The sequence below is a fragment of the Coturnix japonica genome, chromosome 4 (assembly GCF_054131305.1).
Source record: "Coturnix japonica strain WE chromosome 4, WE-NBRP24, whole genome shotgun sequence".
Lineage (NCBI taxonomy): Eukaryota > Metazoa > Chordata > Aves > Galliformes > Phasianidae > Coturnix > Coturnix japonica.
The window spans coordinates 72,590,490-72,611,986 of record NC_140666.1 but is presented as its reverse complement, the minus strand read 5'-3'; the positions used below and the strand labels follow the sequence as shown (position 1 = coordinate 72,611,986).

Genomic DNA, 21,497 nt, shown 5'->3' with positions numbered 1-21,497 from the left:
AATGCAAGTAATCATATTATAGACATTTGGAAAAACGAGTTCTGAATTTCAATGTATTTCAGTGTCATGAAGTATGTTGGTATGGTCATTCTAGGAAATATTAATTTCTACTTGAAAACCCTAATTCAAAACTCCAAAATTGTCTAGGGCTAAGGGAAATGAAATAAATAAATAACAAACAGAAGTGCAAATATTTTTTCAACTTCAAGAGAAATGTCTGGGTCTTTACTACTTCAGTGTCTGCTGAACACCTCTAGCTTTCTTTGACATGAAATAGATCAAGTTATATTCCCTAAGAAAACAACACCAAACCAATCACCCAGAGTTCAATGTTCTTTTATTTTTCATTTCAACTCATAGAAAAGAAATCTGCTTTTTGCACTTCTTGATGACTTCTGATATTTTCTCATTTAATGAGCAATTAAAGTCAGTAGAATTTAATGCAATTTCCTAGTATGATACATTATTTTCTTTCTATTGTCTTCACAAATCTCTAAGATATTTAGACTGAGAGGTTTAATGATCTATAGTGTATCTTAACAAAGGACATCATAAACACAGATATTCCTTTAGTGCTTTAGTCACAGCAATCATATCTTCTGTTAAAAATTCCCAATTTTGTTTTTAACTCTCCTACCAATCATTAAAGTTCTCTAAACTTATTTTTAAAATTGAGAAAAAGTATATGCTTTTATTGTTTCAATTTGGTTTTGCTTTAACTACTACATACTCATTAAATGCCTCCAAAATTGTAATTCATCCTAGATGTATGTGTATATTTGTGTGAATATGCATGTAAAACATACATATATAACTTTTAATTTGCTAACCACTCCTGACTAGGAAGTGTTGTGGAAAAATGTAAACATAAATTACATACCGACTTCATCCTTATTCTGTTTATAACTTCCCTTTTATTTCTTTTAATTAAAAACAAACAAACAAACAAACATAATTCTATTTTCATCTCGTTTATCCTGTGATTGCTTTTTCAGTAGTGTATGCCTAACAGTTCTTAGTAAGCATAGTGTATCTGCAAGAATTGACTTTGGGAAGCACCTTCCAGTACTGTGACAAGCAATCCATTAATGAAATTTCACAGGTGATACAAAACTTGGGGAAGCATTGGATTTAGAGTATCTATGGTTATTCTAAGTATGGCCAGGAAGCCAACGGAAATGGTGAGTCCTCTTTGCATAGCATTTACTTCACCTAATCTACTGCCTTGCCTTGGGTCCTCCCATTCATAAAATAAATTAGTAGGCTAGGACAAGCTGAGTAGAATGCCCATAAACTGGCCAACTGCTGGGGCACTTGCACTGTGAAGAAAGACTATGTAATATGCTGTTGTTGAGCCTTCCCAGGTGATTGCTTATGGATGCCTAACTACAGAGCCTGCCAATCATTTACAGAAAGCTCATCAAGAAGCTAGAGCAAGCTTGCAGTGCTGCAGAGCAGGAAGATGAGAGATGATAGATATAAAAGCAGATACCCAGGCAGATACACAGACAGTGGAACAAGGTAACCAGAAAATTTGTAAAGTCTTCATTTTTCAATGCTTTTCTTCTACCTGCTGCATCAATCTCTAAGCCACCTGGTCTGACTTCTGATTTGGCCCTACTGAGAACTAGATAATCTCCTGAGGTTACTTCCAATATTCATTTTACTATCATCCTGTGAGCCTATGGTACTTACAGCATAATTTTCCTTTGACATTTTAGAATGAATTTCTATAGAACAAAAAATATATAATAAAATGTTATTTTCAGAAACATCTTCTGATAGGCAAGTTCCACGGTGTTTTTTGTTTGTTTGTTTGTTTGTTTGTTTGTTGTGAGTTTTGTTATTCTTTTTCAGTAATCCCATTGCTTTATGCTGTTTCAGAATGTTATTCCTTATTCTTTATGTCTTCCTTGAAGATTAGAAGAGATGCTTTAGTCCTTAAAGAGGCTTCCTGACATTGTAGTCATTTTTGTAATTACTGTACTCATCATGTAAGGCTTATGCTCGAAATAGAATTAACCCCTCAGAGCTGTAGGGATAAACTGATATATTCCCTAAAAAATGTGGGCAAATTTATTTAGGAGTTAGTATGTGTGTGCTGTAAGGATAATGTTGATTTACAGTGTGTAGCTTTGCTAGAAAAATACCTACTTTCAGAGGAAGAACTATCAGTGAAATAAATAGATGTCACTATAAAGAAATATTTTGAAAAAGTATTACTCTAATTACAGTTTATAAACATTTTAAAACAGAACAATAGTTCATTATTTCCTTCAAAACATCTTTCAAATTAATAATCCACAAAAATTTTATAGCAGCATGGCCCAGGTGGAAGTATTTGATTAAAAGTTATAAATAACTGACTAAGTAACCTTGTGTTGAGCAAAAACAAAATTCTATCAATGAAGTTCTAAGAGATTTCATCTATGCAAATGTTCTTAAAAGGATTACAGCAACAAGAAAGACAAAGTGAGCTCCTTATCATTTCATCAGCATTATTTTTTATGATAGCAAAGGACTGAGTAGCTGAAAACGGAACATGTTATACTAATTGTTTTAGAACTGTAGAGAAGAACAAAGAGAGCATCTTGTATATTGAATTTTTATTTTTATTTATTTCTGTGTTTAAAATATGCATAAGTTTATAGACAATGCAGTTTAAAAAAGAATAGATAAAAATAACAACTTAGGAACAGATTTATTAGCCATGCAGCTAAATCCCAAGGCATCTTCATTTTGATTTCTTAACAAAAATATTTATCTAACATTGTCATCTATAATGTATTGAGGTCAAATAAAAATTAAACCACAAATACTTCATGAATTTCTAAGATTAGTGAACAATTTACATTCTGGCATGGGGAAATGTTTCCATTATTTATTTACACAAATTGCATATCTAAGACCCCTATCTTAGAAAACACTAAGACCGCTTACTCTTAACAATCTTATATTAATAATAGGAAATGTACTTTTAATTTCTATATTCTTGCATAAATTGCCAACGTTCTATTTAAGTAGAATTTCTATTGAATAAATGGAAATTGATGAAAGCAATTCAAAGTTTTGTTTGACCAAGTAGTAAAGACAAAAGAAAATGTCTAGAAAATTAAATTTAAAAACAGCTAAATATGAATCCATAATTACTTTCAATGTTTTACAGCATATAATTTTGTTACTATTACAATGAAAATACAAGGCTTTCATGGTGACACAGCAGGATGGACATGTACCACTGAGCAATACAGGTTGAGGGTAGAGAATCGGGGAGCAAAAGAAGAGAAATAAAGAGAAACAGACAAGCCACATGTAAGACAGAGCTAATCAGAACTTTTGCCTGACCATCTCCTTTTTTCTTACATTCTTATTAAATCCTTCTTTAACCTTGTCTTTTTGTAATCTTACTCTCTGTCCTGTGTGAGCACTGCAGCGATGAGGTGCCAGCTACAGATTAGACCTGCGTGACTATCTTTAGTGACATCTCCTGGAGCCTGTGGCTCATGGTGCCAGTGACTGAAGTCAGTGGGATCTCGCTACCGGAATGAGTAGGGCCTTTGAACTCCTGCCAATGGGACAAAAGTGGCATGCATCCTCAAAATCAACTGCTGGGCTCTATGCAAGCATGCCAGAAGGAGAGAGTAATTACTGAGGGGACCAGTGAATATGGAGTGCCTGTCAAATGAATGTGTGCCTGCATCCAACTAAGCACCAAACCAGACATTTATCAAGACACCTAATGCTATTCTATGTTTTCCGATTAAAGAGTTTAAAATCACAATACCTATCATGACAACTGTCTCAAGGCATGCGGAGAAATGATTAACAAAATCAAGAAGGTCATTCATTCGCTTAAAATTAAGGATGTACTCAAATACTTTCACAACCTCAGACCTGACACCATGTGTCTCTGGTGTGTATTAGTACTCCAGTGAAGTCAGTGAGATCAAGATGATATACATCAGCAGGGAACCAGAAGAGAGATTTCCCCAGAAACTTTGCAAAACTGATAATTACTTGAGTCTTCTGATGGTAATTTACTAGCTAATTAAATGGACTCTCATGGATTACTTAAGAAGCTTTGTACATGCAAATATTACATCTTGGATTTGTATATGCTAATGTGGTAAATAAAACTTGTTAGTATTATTATGAGAGAAGAAACTGTGTTGATATTACTAAAGATTTCTTCATAATGCATACAGTGTTGTATGTATGTATGCTCTGCCAGTGATCTTTTACAAATTACATCAACTCTTTATTCATTTGTTTTCAGTCATTAATTTAGAAATTATCTAAGTTTTGGAGGATCATATATAAAACCATTTGACCTAAATTATATTACAAAGTATATTATTATAATTATGTAATTGTATAAATTTTAACTGTATAATATATAGCACATTATATATAATAATACATAATATAAAATATATGTATATGTATATAACATATTATAAATCATAATGCTGGAACATCTACTTTATATTTACAGATACTGAAAATTTATACAAAGGCCTTTTTTTCCCCAAACATTAAGATGCAGAAGAAAGCACATGCAATGTTTGGATTTCCCTCCCTCTGAAAGTCATATTCTTCCTTTTCTTCTTCTTTTTTTTTTTTTTTTTTTTTTCCTTTTCTTTCTCTCTCTCTTTTTTTTTTTTTTTTTTCTTTTCCTTTTTTTTTCAGTAAAGATTTTGTGACAGGGTATTCACTTTCTGTATTCTATTGTCTTCTGGAAGGAACTGGAGACTATATCTCATCTCTAATTTAAACTATACTTTCTTCCTTGCTCTTGAGAAGGGCAATTTCACATACGTTAATACGTTCTTGCTTTAGCATCTATTTTTAAAACATAACAATTTCCTAAGAACATGCAACTGGGACCTCTTAGTTTTTGTTGTGCTATTTGTTCACACCCTCTATACTCCTGTTGGTTCTCTTTATAATATAGATCTGCAATAATCACTTTTTCACTTACATAGAGTGTATTTTTCCTAGTACTCCGGGAACACTGCCCTCTTTTGTGTTTCTGTTTTCTAACCGTCCTATTCTTCACCCCCAGTGAGTCTTTAAAATTGCAGACATTTTATTATCTTCTCGTGTAGCTTTCTTTTCAGTACTCTTAGCATTTATTTTTCAAACACACTGACTAGTGAACTACTATTGAGTATTTAAGAGTCATATTAATTATGCTGAAATCTTTTTCCTTCTTTCTTTTAAACAAAAACATTTATTGTCATTTTTGCAAAAATCGTCCTTGAACTAACAGCCTCCATTCTTCCTCAAAATGTTCACAAGGCAATCAGATCTTTATAGCTTTTGTGTCATTCATTTGGCAAACGGTGCATTTTGCATTCTCTTACATCAACTGCTGGTATATATTCCCTCCATTATTTTGGAAAATGGAAAAAAAAAAAAATAAAAAAAAATGCATGTTAGGGGAAAGTACTCTATAATTCAATGGTAGATCTCTGACTAAATCCTTATTTTAGATATATTTTCTGGTCATATTTCATGTTAAAACTGTAAAGGTATCTTTCAAGTTATATAGAATTCAGTATTGTAAGCTTTTTTATTTGCTAAGAGTTAATATCGATTATGTATGGTCACCAAGATTTTGCCTGGAAATATTACATTCTCAGAAGTCACACTTCCATATGTTTATTTTCTTGCATATCCTACATGAATTTTTCTTTTTCTTTTTCTTTTCTTTTTTTCTTTTCTTTTTTTCTTTTCTTTTCTTTTCTTTTCTTTTCTTTTCTTTTCTTTTCTTTTCTTTTCTTTTCTTTTCTTTTCTTTTCTTTTCTTTTCTTTTCTTTTCTTTTCTTTTCTTTTCTTTTCTTTTCTCTTCTTTTCTTTTCTTTTCTTTTCTTTTCTTTTCTTTTCTTTTCTTTTCTTTTCTTTTCTTTTCTTTTCTTTTCTTTTCTTTTCTTTTCTTTTCTTTTCTTTTCTTTTCTTTTCTTTTCTTTTCTTTTCTTTTCTTTTCTTTTCTCCTCTTTTCATTTCATTTCCCGAAGGATCAAACTTCCTTACTTGCTTTGGACTTTTTATATTGTCCTGCTAGTTCTTCAATGTTCTTAAATAGGCAGAGAAGAGTCCTGTGTAAAATAAATAAGCAAAAGCCTTATGAAAATATTTCTTTAAAGATGGGAAAAAATATCTCTTTACAGATGGCTCCAGTTGTATGCATTCAAATCAGCATTCTGCAGTACTCTCTGAGCTGTTCTTCTACATCTGTCTGACTGCATCTGCCAGTCTCTCTATGGTAAGTACAGACATGTGTTAGCCAGCACTTAATATTCAGGCATGGGGTCTGAAAACAGTCTAATAACTCAATTAATACATATCTCAATGTGAAACTGTCATTAGCCTGCAGCGAAATCTGTGCTGTTGTAACTAACACATTTGTGGTAGATGGAATTAGGCATTACATCGTACAGGACCATGATCACTCATGGTAGGAGGGAAAAAAAAAAAAAAAAAAAAAAAAAAAGACAGATTTCTAGCTGCATGGATGTATCAGTATCAGGGAGATAAGATGCCAAAAATCTCTCTTTGGTGATAGGGAAACCCCCCTTGCAGACATAATGCTGTTCTTCAAAAAGTCATCATATTCTTAATAGGAGGTTGAATCTTGCTTATTGTTGCTTATAAGAGTCAGATACAAATTAACTGATAGGACAAAGTTCAGTCATTCTTCGATCCTTATTCAGCCTTACTTCTTCTACCTGTGCCTGCAATTGCAATGGCAGTCAGCTGAAGAAACATTTGATGGTCATCAGTATTATATGATGGTATGCTAGGTGATATGGTCTGAAAAAAACAGGAAAACTCTCTAATTTGCTGAATGTCCGTGCCCTTTCTTAACACACAGCCTGGTAAAGAGGATGAATGACTCTTCAATTACTTGAACACCAAAAATAGGTCTACACTGTCACATGAAAAAGACAAGTTACCAGTACACTACGATGTCTTTTGTTCCTGTCCTATCTGTTTTCCATTTATGCCAACAGGATTTTAGTTCAAAATAATTATGTGTTTGATCTGTTCAAAGAGTCTTCAAAAGTGAGCAATTTTTTGTCTGCTCTCTGACCAACCATCCCAATCAACTCTCTTCTTTCTTTCTTGGTCGAACACTCTTACCCTGGGTTTCTTTTTTTAGCCTCTCTCCCTGCCTAGAAATTGACAGCAAGACAATTTACCCACCCAGTTCTTGTAGTCACTAAAGTCCAATATCTTTTCCATCTAGCTTTGATTCATATATTTTTCTCTCTACAACCTACCAGGTAGTTTTGTAAATGCAGAGACCCTCATTGCTTCACCTGATGGAATGCTTACATGTTGTTGTCAGGAGCAGAAATTGAAAGAAATTGTAAGCAAATGTAGAAGAAGAGTGCCTGGTACTTTAAGAGTAGATGGTTAAGGACCGCTTACAAGGTATAAAAGGAGGGAAGCTTAAGGGATCACATCTGGTCAGCTACACTGATTTATGAGAGCATTTCAGAACTTAGGAATGTTTATTCCAGCAGGGTTATCTGACTAAGGACTCTCAGGGTGGGAGATAAACACAAGAAACGAAACCTATCAGTCACACTAATTAGTGGGCTAACAAGATACAGGCATCACTTCCAGGATAAATGAACCTTGCAACTGATAAGATTGTGAGCTGAGAAGGTGCAGAAAAAGCAGAGTACCGTGAATCTGTGGTGAGTGTGCACAGTCAAAGAGGAGCAGAAAGAACAAGCCAGTCAGTATAGCCTGATCACAGCAGTTTCTACCATCTTCTTAAAATCTTTCTTTTATTAAATCCTAATTATCTCTCTGTGTATTTGCACTCTCTCCTGTGTGTATGTAAGCTGTGAGGATTAAGTACCAGCTACTGGAGAGACATGATTGTGAATAAACCTCAGTGCCAGGTACTTCAGTCAGGCTGGGAAGGTGCTCCAGTCTGCAGTGCAAGTTACTAGAATGAGTGTAGAGATCTCAGCTGGTTGTATCTGTGTGCATTTGACTGGAACTGGTGCCAACTACGTGAGTGAAGCTGGGGGTGTAGTCTTGTAGGATTTGGTGCCAGCAACTGAAGCTGGTGGGGATCCTAGTGTCAGTACTCAGAAGAGCTGTAACTGTCTACAGTCTTAAAAAAGACTTTAAAAAGTCTTAAAAACTTTCAGCTTGGTGTTCTGGGGAGAGCAACATCAGCAAACTGGGTACCAGATACTGGGTGTAAGATCAGGGGTGTAGACATCCCTAACCTGTGGTGTTTGCTACTGGGATGAGTCAGCACTCTTAACAATAGCTAATGGAGTGCATAAAACTCCCTACTCCCAGCACCAGGGCAGAAGTGGAATGTGCTCCCAAATCAGCCAGTGGCATGGAACTGATGTGACAGCAGTTATGCACATGCACGACACAGAAAGTATAAATGTCAGCTACAGAGCAGGGAGCAGTGTGAGTGAATTTAGTGCCAGTCAGGTCAGGTGCACAGGCAACTATGGACTGTGGTGTCAGCTACCAGAGCAAGTATCTCAGTAGTATTAGTTGGAATGGCCATAGTGCTCTATATCAAAACAGTAGCTGGAGCACCAGAAGGACAATGCCATGAACAATTCACAAACACGAGTTTGCTTATGAACTTCGAGAGTATTGTGTGCATGATTTCACTATTTAACTTAATCTACTGGTCAGGGAGAAGGAAGAGTTCTTCAGTCTGTTTACATTAGTCCTGTAACTGTTGTATATGGCCTTCAGCTTGGGTAGCCTTCATCACTGGTCATGTCAACATCCTGACTACAGGTATCTCAAGGGTACTTGATCATCCTTGCTCCTGACTGAGTTAATCTCCAAAGGGGAAAACAGCAGCTACATCCTCTAGTCAGGCAGAGACCCTGGATTCCTTGGCTCGGCCACAGTTGCTGGACAAAAACAGCTGATGCTGCAAAGGAGGCAGCTGCATGCTCTTGTTGCATTTTACTTCAACAGAAATACTCTGTTCTACCCTGAAAAATTCTTACAAAGATGAGTTATCCTGGAACTTAACTGAAAGTAGTTATAAAAACATCTTTTGAAGACAAGTGTGAAATATATCTTCAAAACTAAGAAACTGCTTGCAGAACAGGAAAAAGTCAACCTTTAGTAGTTTATAATCTTTCCTCCTTATGTGAGGGACTTGCCACATTATTATAGCTGTCATATCAAAATAATAAGTTTTTGTAAGCAACAAGACAGAACCAAGACCAGGAAGCAAAGAAGTTAAAAAATTCAGTGAAGAGTGATGTTTGTTTTTATTATTTTTCCCCCCAGGAAAGTTCTATGCCAAAACTGTAACCACCAAACAATGATACCTAAGAAACAAGACATAGAGCAGAAAGGATTTATGCTAATTTAAAAAAACAAAAACAAAAAACAATTTGATTAAGCTATGCACTGCTACATAACAAATTGTAATTAGTGTTATTTAATGCAGTTCTTTTACAGTTGGGTTGTGAACATTACTGTTCACTCGTACATAGTGAAATTCACCCTAAAGGTGATATTGGTTTATTACCATTATTTCTGTAGCTAAGGGAACTAGCATTTGTAGTTCTAAAAAGTAATAATAAAATCACATTTTTAACTCTAAAATACATAATTTTTTCCCCTAGAAATATATTTGAAGTTTATCTTTGATAATCTTTCTGAAAGAGAAAGTAACTTGGGATTACTGGTTCATAACACTTGACTTCTGATAGCTAAAGTAACAAAAAGTGTATTTTAATTACTTTAGTAATGGGGAGACCCAATTAAGAATATTATAAGCCTGTACCAACCAGTATTTGGATTATGACTTCAACTGAACAAGAGAAAATGTGAGTAAATGTATGATTCAGTTCAGGAACATCATGAACATTATTTGTACTGGCCTATGTGTTTGTTTCTTCTGTAACCAGAGAATGAGCATATATTTCATCCTTACTTTTGACCCAAGAAAAATAAGTACAATAATGTTAAGAGGACAAAGAGGTGAAAAAAGTTATATTAGTTAGCACTAATAAATATTAAGTGACTATTTAAAAATATGAAGGTCTGGTGTGAAGGTGGCTGGAAAGGAGCTGCTCTGCATCAAAGGCACTGACTTTCCATACCTTAAGGAAACAGAACAATCAGTTTTTCTATGTTCTGGAGAGAAGACACAACTCTGCTTTTAAAGACTTTGGCTACTTAATACATCACAAAAGCTTTAAGTTGATTCCTATTCTGATTAAGAGTAACTACCTGACATCTGAAAAAAAAAAAAAAAAAATCAAATTTCGATCAGCTAGCAGCTATGCTATAATGCATTCAATTCAATGGTGATTTTAAAAATCAGGTTGGTTTTCTTGGAGATAATACATGATTTTTGGCAATGTAATTTCTGTGAAGGATCAGCTTCTCACAATACTTTTGTCATCACATTAGAAAGGAAAAAATAGAGTGATACACTATACTACTGAGAAACAGCTAGGCTTGTTTGCTTTATTATTACTTGGCTTAAAGAAAAAAAAAAATCACTAAAGCTCTTTTTTGTCCTTGAATAAATTTTCATATAATAAAATTAAAATTAAAAATGTCTGAACATTTCAAATACTGGTAATCACTGTTAAAAAAAAAAAAAAAAATTGAAATCATTAAAATCCATTCCTGAGCACCATGAACATGTTTTTTCTTTTTGTTTGTTTGTTTGGTTTTTTTTTAAGTTTACTTTTTATTGAACAAAAACATTTTCCACAAGATATTGCAATAATTCATAATAATTAATGTAGGCAAACTTGTTCCTTTTTAAAATGTAGTTAAATTTTAAAATCAATTCAAAGTCTTTGAGAGGTTCTGAGTGCATTAGCTTTTACTGTCAGATAATTCATCACAGAAAACACAAAAGAGCAAGCAAACAACAGACTTTTTTGTGTCACCTTTTATAAATACATTAATGATGGAGATAGTATTTTCCACTCAGCATGCACCAAGGCATAATGAACATAAGGCCCCAAACTGAAATATATTTTCCTCTGGAAAACACAGTCATTTAAACAATCATTGATTTGTTACCTGGTGTATTGACACTTCACAATGAGTTTCTTCAGAGCGCACTCTTTTTTTTTTTTCAGATAACAAATAAACAAAGGAGAAAAAAAATGCAAAATGATGCATCAATTTCTTTTAATGAAACACTACACTTTTTGAATCCTGAGGTTCATTAGCTGATGAACAAGAGTTATAAAGATAAATTAATTAGCTGTTTGAGAATTACAAATTATATTAATTTTATTTTCATTATTTATGTAGCCTACTTATCAAGAATAAATAGCTTTCTACATTTCTACATATGTCAATGTGCTAGTTTTGTGTATGTTATATATTATATATTATATTCCTTCCAATTTGGGGAATAAGTGCATTTCTTAAATATATCTCAGTAATGCTTATTAAAGTTTTTATTTCAAATACTTTCTTTATTGGTAGTGAACTGGATTTTCTGGAGTAACATATAATTTTAATACTTAATCATCATTGATAAATATCGTAAGTAAAGCAATCTTTTACTGAACTCCACATTACAAAGTCTTTCCTTCATCCTAAATATGTCACCAGGGATTTCTAAATTAACAGCAAGAAATAGTACTCTTCCAAAAGTTATGAAAAAACATTGAGATTTTTAGTAATCTTTATCTGTTAGATAATCTATTCATCTGTTAGAGAAACCTTTCTCTGGAAGTTTTCCATCTCCTTTAATGAGAGAAATCTAAGTAATATACACACTTTAGAATCCCAACTAAAGCTTAAAAATGGAAAAAATTGAGCATCCAGGGAAAATTCAGAATCTGATTCTCCTTTAACTTGTTTTCTCTACTATTTTGTACAACAGATCACACTGAAAGAAAATAAGTCTAAGGAAAAGGATGCACAGGTTAACACACAACATTATGCAAAACCTCCACCTTAAAGCATGTGGGAAACAACTCAAGATCAAAGTAACTCCAAGTTACCCATGCATCAAAATGTGGTTGTAGCCTGACCTCAGCACACATGAAATGAACTCACTATTATCTAGAATTTAATTCTAAAATAAAAAAAAATCATAAGCAAATACACAAACTTTCTGTGGGTATGCACACAAGCTCAAATTATATATGGCTTCAGAAGCAACTGTTCACTGCCACTTTTAGAGTTTCCCAGGTAGAATTAGTGCAACTCACATATTACTCTACACATTATTAAAAAACCCCACAACTGATCAGGCTGCTCTGGAGGAAGGGATCTTTGAGCCTATGAAGCAGCTTGCCTGGAGCTCAAAATAACAGCAGCCAAGATGAACGTACTGAATTCTTCCTGTTCTCTTACATGCAAATTTGAGTACAAATTTCAAGAAACATTTTTTTTTCTTTTTTTTTTTTCCTGAGATGAAAATAACATTTATAACAGAATAAGGAGGTACTTCAAGCTATTAAATCTTTTCTAACTCAAGTTTATATATATATTTTATATTTTTATTTGTTCTCCAAACATTTTTCTCTTCCTAAAATTTCTCGTGTTGTTCTTTTCTTCTTTCTAGATACTCTTTCTGAGTGCTTTCTCTTTGGCTGTGCATTTTGCCCTGCTGCTACTTCTTTTGAAGTCAGTGGCAAATCTCTTATTGATTTCAGTGTGAGAAAGATCAGCTTTCACTCTTTTGCTTCTCTCCACTTTACCATCCCTAATAACTGGTAGCAAAATCCCACTGACTGTAGCTCTGATCTCTGAAGTGCTGGTACACTGTGCTTTTGAGTTTTGATCCCAGTCAGATCACTTTTTTTTTTTTTTTTTTTTTTTTTTTTGACAGCTAGAACTGCATCAAAACAGCAGCACTAGTATATTAGAACAAAAAACAAACAAACAAAACACACCACAGGAAAAAAAGGATACGCTGTTTCAGTTAGTGCTGAGTATTAATATTTGTTGTGTCACATGATTTATCTTTTCTCATCTGCTTTTCTTCTTTTAGACATCATGATCCTGGTGTTCACTAATTCCACCCAGACAGTAAAAGGAACTGAAAAAGAGGCATAGCAAGCACCTCTTCCACTTAGGACATGAAATTTCTTCACCAACCATCTTCATAAAATGCAGGAGTATTATTTAATAATATTTAAATTTATATGACTTATTTCAATAGAAGATATAAAAGCCACACCATCACATGTAACAATTTACTTCCACATATAATAGTAAAGAAAACATATCATATTCAGCTTGATATCTTTCTTAAGAATTTGTTTTAAATCCAGTTATAACAAAAAAAATTATCATTAAATGTATTTCTTACCTTAGCTTAAAGACAGATGGGCTAGTTTGGTCATATAGATGAGATTTGAATGCTTAGGTTTAATCCTAAATTTGATTTCACTTGCAGTTCTATATATTTGTGTATACAGGTACACAAATCTACAAACATGTATGCATACAGAAATGTAAGAGAGAGATCACAGAAAAATGCCCATGTTGTCCATCATCAGTTGAGAGGTAAAATAACATGACAGAATCTGGTGATATTGAAACTTAAAATCAACTCATATGTAAAATTTAAGTATGTTTGATTAGCAGGCATTTGTCACAGAAAATGTTTTTCTTATGTATACATCATTACTGTATAATACAGGAAAACATATGAAACATTTTCAGAAATATAAAAATAGACATTAAAAATACTCACATTAAGACAACTGATTAATAATCAAGGGCAATTTTAACTGAATCTATTACTTGTAAACTGTTGAATTCAATCATCTACATTAAATACAGCCTTTTTCTGCAAAGTCATACTGCTAAGATTAGTAAGAAAGTGGGCTCTCAAGTTGAACTGTTCAACTTATACATTTTCTTCAGTACTAATTACACTATCATCCTAAACCTGATTTTTGTAATGTTCTCAGTTCAAGAATAATATCAATTCATTATACATAAAAGAATTGTATAGTATTTAAATGTCATTCAAGAAAATATTTCCACTTAGTGATATGTGTAGAAAGATAAATTTACATTTTCTTTTATTTTACTTTCTTTATTAATGACAGAAGTGTAACAAAATCCAGTAGAAGATGTGCAGGAAGATCAGCTGAAAGATGAGTTTATTGTTAGACTGACCTAGAACCAATTTACAGGAGGATTTAACACTAGCTAAAATGCCATTGCTAAGAGTGGTATTTTAAGAGGTTTTAAACCTAAGTTAGTGGTATTTATCCAATAAATTCTTAAGCTCTAGGCAAAAGAGCTCTCGAATTTTCAGCAAATTACATTAAAAATACATGTTATGTCATTATAACTAATAGAGTAGAAAGTCAAAACTGATAAACACTAATAGTTTGTTGACAATTTGACAATTCCTTATGCCTTTGTTTCTAACTGAACTCACTTCCTTGTCAAATGATACATGGAAGACTAATTCTATCTTCAGATGATAGAATTATGCATGGATTTTATGCATGTACTATAATCAATTTTATCTTTTCCAAAATACAGAAATGTGAAAAAACAAAACAAAACAAACAAACAAAACAAAACAAAACAAAAAAACAACAACCAATTGTTCTTACTTAAAAAGCAGAAAGTTATGTAATTCACCCCAGAAGTAACACCTTTTATTTCTTTCCATGGAATCTACAACAAATACAAAGAGCACAACTGCACTATTTAGCAGGGCAAATTCTCCACTACAACTCACCCTTTTTATAACATACTTACATGATTAGCTATGCGTTTTCATGAGCAAAAGACCGCATGCCATACAAAAATCTGCAGCAGTGGACGTGACCTTCTTTAACAAATCACCCACCATCTCACTGCGCTCACATCCAGTTTGGTCTCTATGAACATTCAGCAAGCACCTATGAATGTCCGCGGGTGCAATATTTTCCACATGGAGAAATTAAATTCTACCCCTCTGCTTCAGACATACTTCCCTGTGAGACACAGTTTTGTTATATTGCCCCTCTGCTGCCATCTGCTACACAGCAATAAATTGTAATGGAATATTGGCAGGAAAGTTTAACTTCTACTGCCATACCACCAACATCCTCATCTGACACTGTGGGCCAACATAAAACAGGAGACGTTACTTTCAGAGCAACCCTTACATGATCACTCATTTACTGACTGATACTTCAACAAATACAGCCTTTATTCACAAAGAATTATTATGTAGAATAAGCTAAGACAAAAAGGCTATTTACTTCAATAGAGGTCTTTGTTTTGGAAACCTCTGTAAGACAACACAAGACAGTTTATTAATGTTCCGTATGTTTCTACTGTATGCCATCTGTGGAAAATAATTCTGAAATGAAAAACTTACAAATTCTTATTATATCCCTGTATATAGTATATAGTAACTCAATATCTTGAATTCCACATTATAATGTATGTGTAACAACCCTAAAGACACAGAGACTCTGCTAAAAATTTACTTATTTTAAGTCAAGGTTAAATAAATATGTAAATATGTTATTTAGGTATCAGTGTAAAAAAAAAAAAAAAAAAAAAAAAAGTAGATAACCAGGATTATAATGGTTCAAGGTTAGGAGAATAAGCTAAATATAATAAGCTGATGTTGTTGTACTTATTTAAGAAACAAGTTCATGACATCGCACTTGATTCACCTACAGGCAAACCTTCTTTTAAGACATATGAATCGCAGAATGGTTAACACTGGGAGAAATTTCTGGCAGTCATCTGGTCCAAAAAGAATATAAAGTTGGACTTTCATGTTTAGGAGATGAATAGACTTTTCCTCAACTCTTGTTACAATTGGGGTAAAACAAAAACCTGAATAAAAGACAATTATTATACAAGTCAGCTGTTAAGATGACTGAGCAATAAATAAGGTACTAGATGTTTTGTTCTTTAACAGAATTTCACTGGCATCAAATTGATTAGATTTCCAGAACTGAAAATTAACAAGGCAGTAGATGCTAGTTGATCAGTTCTTTACAATTAAGCATATCTACTATATATAACACATATATTTTCCTTCATTAGTTTTAGGGACTAATGCTGTCTGAATATAAATGCTATGTAGCATATTAGAGTAATACACACTGTTGTAAAGAACTTAACATGAGGTAATTAACCTTTTGCTTTTATCACTGCAGCTCTATTAAAATCACTAGTATTCACATGCTTCTCTCAGAAGAAGACATTTCACTAGGTTTCAAATAAAAAAAATAAAAAAAATATTCATAGCATAGAAAAAATATGGGAAGTAAATTCTTGAAGACACATATTGAGCAAGATTCTTAGATATGCATGCTATTCACATTTACATTGAAATCAATCAGTCATGCAGGCATATATTTCTGACAAAAAAAAAAAAAAAAGTAGTTAATTATTCACAAGTCTAAATGAAGTAAAACTAGTTTACAGCTTAGTTTTAGTATTTATTTCCATAGAAAAAAGAGGGTGATATAAATTACATTTGATCTACACATGACTGTTTTGTACTCCTGGTACTACAGTATGAATCTTTAATATTTTAAGTTCTAATACAAGGTCATTCAGCAGGCAGCTTAACAGAGAACTAAGCTTCTGAGAATAGTTTCCACACTTAATGTCTAATTGTTACTTTAGAATTAGTGAAACTAATTCATTTATAGTTCTAGGTGGATAATTATCAACAATTTGTACTTGATTCAAAACTCAAAAGGAAAGATATTCAATATATGCTTATAAACTGTTTTATTTCTTATTTGTAGGTGAAAAAAAAATGGAAGCATGTAAAATAACTTTCTACTCTTCTCTCAGCTGCTTCTGAATGAACAGAAAGTTTTATCCTCTAATCAAGTAGGAGGATAGGAAATAAATTGATAATGTATTAAAGTGAGTGTATTTGCTTACTTCTTAATCATCATTATTATTGATGAGAAACTCTGGTCATGGAAAATTATACTGTAGACTTAAAAGACATCTGATCTGAAGAGAATAAGATTCTTCCATCAAAGACATTTGATTATAATCCTAGATATGAAATACCAGAAACTAATCATTCAGGTGTTTTTTGTTTGTTTGTTTGTTTGTTTGTTTTGAGTTCATTTTTTAACCATTAGAATAGAAACTGTTCGACATAAAAGTAATATCAAAAATGAAGAACAGCTGGAATATTTTTGTACTAGCACTTGAAAAGAAAAATGTATTCTGATAAATCAAAGAGGCCTTTGTACACTCACTAATAAAATATGCCAAAGTGCTGTTAGTGGCAGGTTTAAAGTAAGTTTTACTCTATGATGATCAAACACCACAGGTGTTTGTTTTACAAACAGTCTCTAATTCTTTTTGTGTATAGTTTCTGGAGGCACATAATACATCTGCTATTGCAGACATAGAATTGCAAAAGCTCTAGTATCTTTCACATAACAGCACTTCCAGGAGAGGCTTATAATGGAAGGCTTTCATCTGACTGACTGGACCTATTAGAGTGAGAACACAGACTACCGTGGACTGCTGTTCTCCAGTCTCTGAAACATTCCAATAGTAATAATTAGATTTAAAGTATCTGTCAAATTTAACATACCTCTAGATTTAAAAATACCTTTTCAAATTTAAAATTAAAGAAAAAAAAAAGATTTTGAGAAACAAGTTTTAAACTCATACTTTGTTTCTTCCTGTTGTATTTCTAGTGAACAGGTAAGAAACATTCTCAGTAGCTTATTCACCCCCAAGATAGAAGAGGTTGTTTTTCTGGTTATTTTCTGCATTAGCAATAAAAACTTATTACCAAAGTGCAGTGCTTATAGCACAGGCATAATGGACACTCTTAATAAAATAAGCAAACGAATAAAATGGATTTCCAAAAATGGATCTTAAAAGTAGGTCTGAGCTTATATGTTATTTGTAATTTGCTGTCCTAGAATTTCACCACACAAGACTTTCTCTATTTGACTGTAGACCATCTGTTTCATATCCAATATGTGCATTACAGCGTATGGTGATTTTTCTTTCAGATTGTGCTTCTATATGGATTTTTACTTCTAACTAGAAGTGTACACTATAAAATAAAAACACATACATTAAGTGAAGACTTGTACTGCATACTAACTATTTGGATGTTATCTGTAAAACCATGTTATTTAATTATTAAAAACATGCTAAGTGATCTAGTTCAGACTAATGATAGATATTCTAAAGCTATTCTGTTTGCTTCTTCCAAAGAAAAGAGCACTAATGCATGCTTCAGGGTTCAGAGTAGGGATTCACATTTACTACTTTAGTGCATTAGTCTCCTAGCTGCAACAGTTCCATTCATTTGTTTCAGTGGCATATGTGCTCACTCACTCATCATTTGGAGAAAGCAAATCAGATTGTTAATTCTGCTTCCAGAATTCCACTCTTTTACTTCTGTTAATCCATTCTATTAACACAGGCATTTAGAAACTTTATGCCAAGATGAATACCAATAAATAAATAAATAAGTAAATAAATAAATAAATGAAAGATAGTTCTGCAGTTCATTAAACAGGCTAAAAAAGGCAGACTGTGGTAGGTAAGACAAAAACTAAACAGGCAGTGCTTGTCTTGGTGGAGTACTAGCTAACACTACAGTCTTTATACAGCCTTTCCAATATGTCATGGTAAAATTTGTCACACAGATCTCAAAAATCAAAATCGATACTTAAAAAACTGAATACTGTTCTCAACATGCTCAGTAGCCACGGAAAACATGAAACAAACTGACTATCCAACTTACTTCCAAATTAAAGCAAAACAACACTTAGGACAGTGTAGAAAACATTTCTATGAACCAATCACGTATTTGCTGTGTGCACACTGCCTTACAAATTACAAGTGACATTCTCCATCCTTAATGGATTCATGAGCTCTGTTATTCAAACTAGCACAAAAAGTCATATTTACTGACTAGGAACACCTACAAGTGACCACTGATATGTGCAGGAGTTAAGGTACAAGCTTGATAAAGTTCTCTGAAAGGCTGCATCCATCAGAGAGATTGCTGGCTATGTTACAATTCACATTTTATAATAGGGGGAAGGGGAAACACCTCCTACAGTAAGTCAGGAGCATACTACAACATAATATTAAGTCTATAACAAACATTATAATTAGTCTGGCACAATAACACTAACATTCACAAACCAAAACAGCCAATCAATGCAAAAAAATTATTAGTACAATTAAAAACCAAAGAAAAAGTTCCCTAGAGTGTTATGTCTACTGCCCCAATCAACACCACCAGTAATCCTGAAGAAAAGAAAGGGTGATGTTTTCAAAATGTTATTAGCAACCAAAGTTTCTCATCAGTAGAAGAGATATTTTAACGGCAGCACTTTCTTTTTCCTCAGTGTAGGATTCACTTGGTACTATTTTAATGCATTCTCTAACACAGTTTTACACATTGTTTTATGTTCACTAGTATACAGGTCCACGCTATAGCTGAAGCTACTGTACTACTATGCATAATATATTTGTTAGATATCTGCTCATTATTCTGTACACTCTGTACACTGAGTTAAAGCCAATAGCTACCTCTGCTGTGGAGAAAACATGCCTAAATTGATAAGTGGAAAATATTAAAACATCTCTTTGAATTCTGAAAATAAAATTTCGGTCATAAAATAACTGAAAGGATTATTCTAGAACTTCAAGAGTTAAGAGAAGAAATCAAAGCTATTAAATATATTGATGCTGAAATACCAATGTTATCATATGACCATTATAAACAGCCTAGTATGCAAACTAATGTAATCTTCACAGCTATATAAATTAAATCACCACATTAAAAGAGAAATAATTTGTGCACCCTCTTTACAGAAAGAAATCAATGGACAGGCTTGCAGTGTTCATACAGTAAAATAAACAGACAAAAACAGCAGACATGTATCACCCTCCTCCCAAAGAAGACTAATACTACTTCTACACACATGCTTCAAAAAAGAATAGAAGGGAGTAGGACAGGAAGGGAGCATTTGCTCAAACTGAACTTCTTTTAATACTAAATCTGTGGAGATGTTATGACATGAGGAATGCCTTACACTCCTGGGAAAAAGCATACTGCCCACCTACACATCATTTTTAAGCAAGAAAAGTTAGAAAGATATAATAAGTCTAGATTGTATGCCTCTACATATATGCTGGTGACTATAATTACAAATTAAATCACAAAAGAAAAAACAAAATAAAAATATCAAAAAAGCTTTTTTAGAAGAAGTTGAAACAAATAAGTATTAACAAGAGAGCCTCTAAAAAGACTAAGGAAGTGGAATTCAATAGAAGAAATAATTTTGCATTTGGAATACTCACACTGAAATTTAATGACTTGCTACAAAAGGTAACATCTGGTTCTGTGCAAAAGCAGATTAATGTGTATCCCTTGATATCCTCAGAGCAGGTGTAACAAAATTGAAGGGAACTATCAAGGCCAGATTCTTTCTGGTTGGTATTCAGTTGTTCCTGAAACTCAAATTAGGTCTGCTTGATGGTTAATGAATTCCTGATGATGTCTGGAGACATAAAATAAAAGATTAGTTTCAGAGTAATTATCTCACATTTCAGTTTCTTGATAGTATTGCAGGAATCCATACATGAGTTTATGTCACCAACTATCTCCATTTTAATCCACCATCTACTAACCTTTCAGTCTCAACATGCATTCCTGAGGAAGTAAGTGAGGAGGAGACAGGTGCTATCACATTAGTCTGAAATTTTAACCAAGAACAAATGTTCTCCAGAAAAATATAAAAATAAAATCTAAAAATAGCTATACTTTTCCATGTTGGCAATGGCTTGCCTTAAGCACCTGCTCATCATCCAGTTACCAGATGCCCTCTTACTGTGATTAACACTGCAGATGATCATAAAAAGTGAAGAATATGACTATTTAAATACTACTGAAAGTCACTTTTCTTATGCGCTAGTAGAAGTAGATGCTAGGATAGTAAAATTCTCTATTTGTTCTTGTTGAAAATGAAAAAGACAAAAAAGAAAAAATGCTGCAAGTCAGAGGCTTCCAATCAGCTACACAAAGGTAGAAAAGTGCATTGCACTGTTCTTATCAATGAATAATCATAGCAATAACATAACAATGTATTGCAAGGAACTATAGAGAAAAGTCAGTATTATAATTGAAAGGGAAGAGACTTACCAGAGAACCAATATCAAAGATATACAGATTTAAATTACTAGTGCTCAAAGCATAGAACTGATGCCCATCTGTACAGAAGCCTGTAGTTGAACAGCATATTTCTCAGAACGTAATGGAAAGCAGATCTGAGGAGAATCTGAGAGACAATGAACATATTCAACTAGTGCTTTTATTGTATGTCACCTAACAGTTTTTGTTTTATTTTTGCTTATCTTCTATCACAAGTTCAGAGAATTGAAAATGTGTGATCCTATGGGTGGCTGCCAGAAGTCATACTTTTAATTCATTATTGCTTTCTAAATCTAATCTCAATACATAAGCTGATCTGAAAATGATGTGACACAAATATTACCCTTCCCAA

General features: G+C 33.0%; 1 long non-coding RNA gene across 1 annotated transcript in view; it reads right to left on the bottom strand.

Moving 5' to 3' along the window:
• Positions 1-5,994: 5,994 nt before the first annotated feature.
• LOC146761130 (uncharacterized) overlaps positions 5,995-21,497 on the bottom strand; it is a 28,482-nt gene continuing 12,979 nt past the window's right edge. Inside the window, exons 3-5 of the long non-coding RNA XR_014945470.1 lie at positions 21,137-21,272; positions 20,296-20,495; positions 5,995-6,101 (exon numbers count right to left, since the gene is read on the bottom strand). This is a non-coding gene — a long non-coding RNA (uncharacterized LOC146761130). The remainder of the gene's footprint in view (positions 6,102-20,295; positions 20,496-21,136; positions 21,273-21,497) is intronic.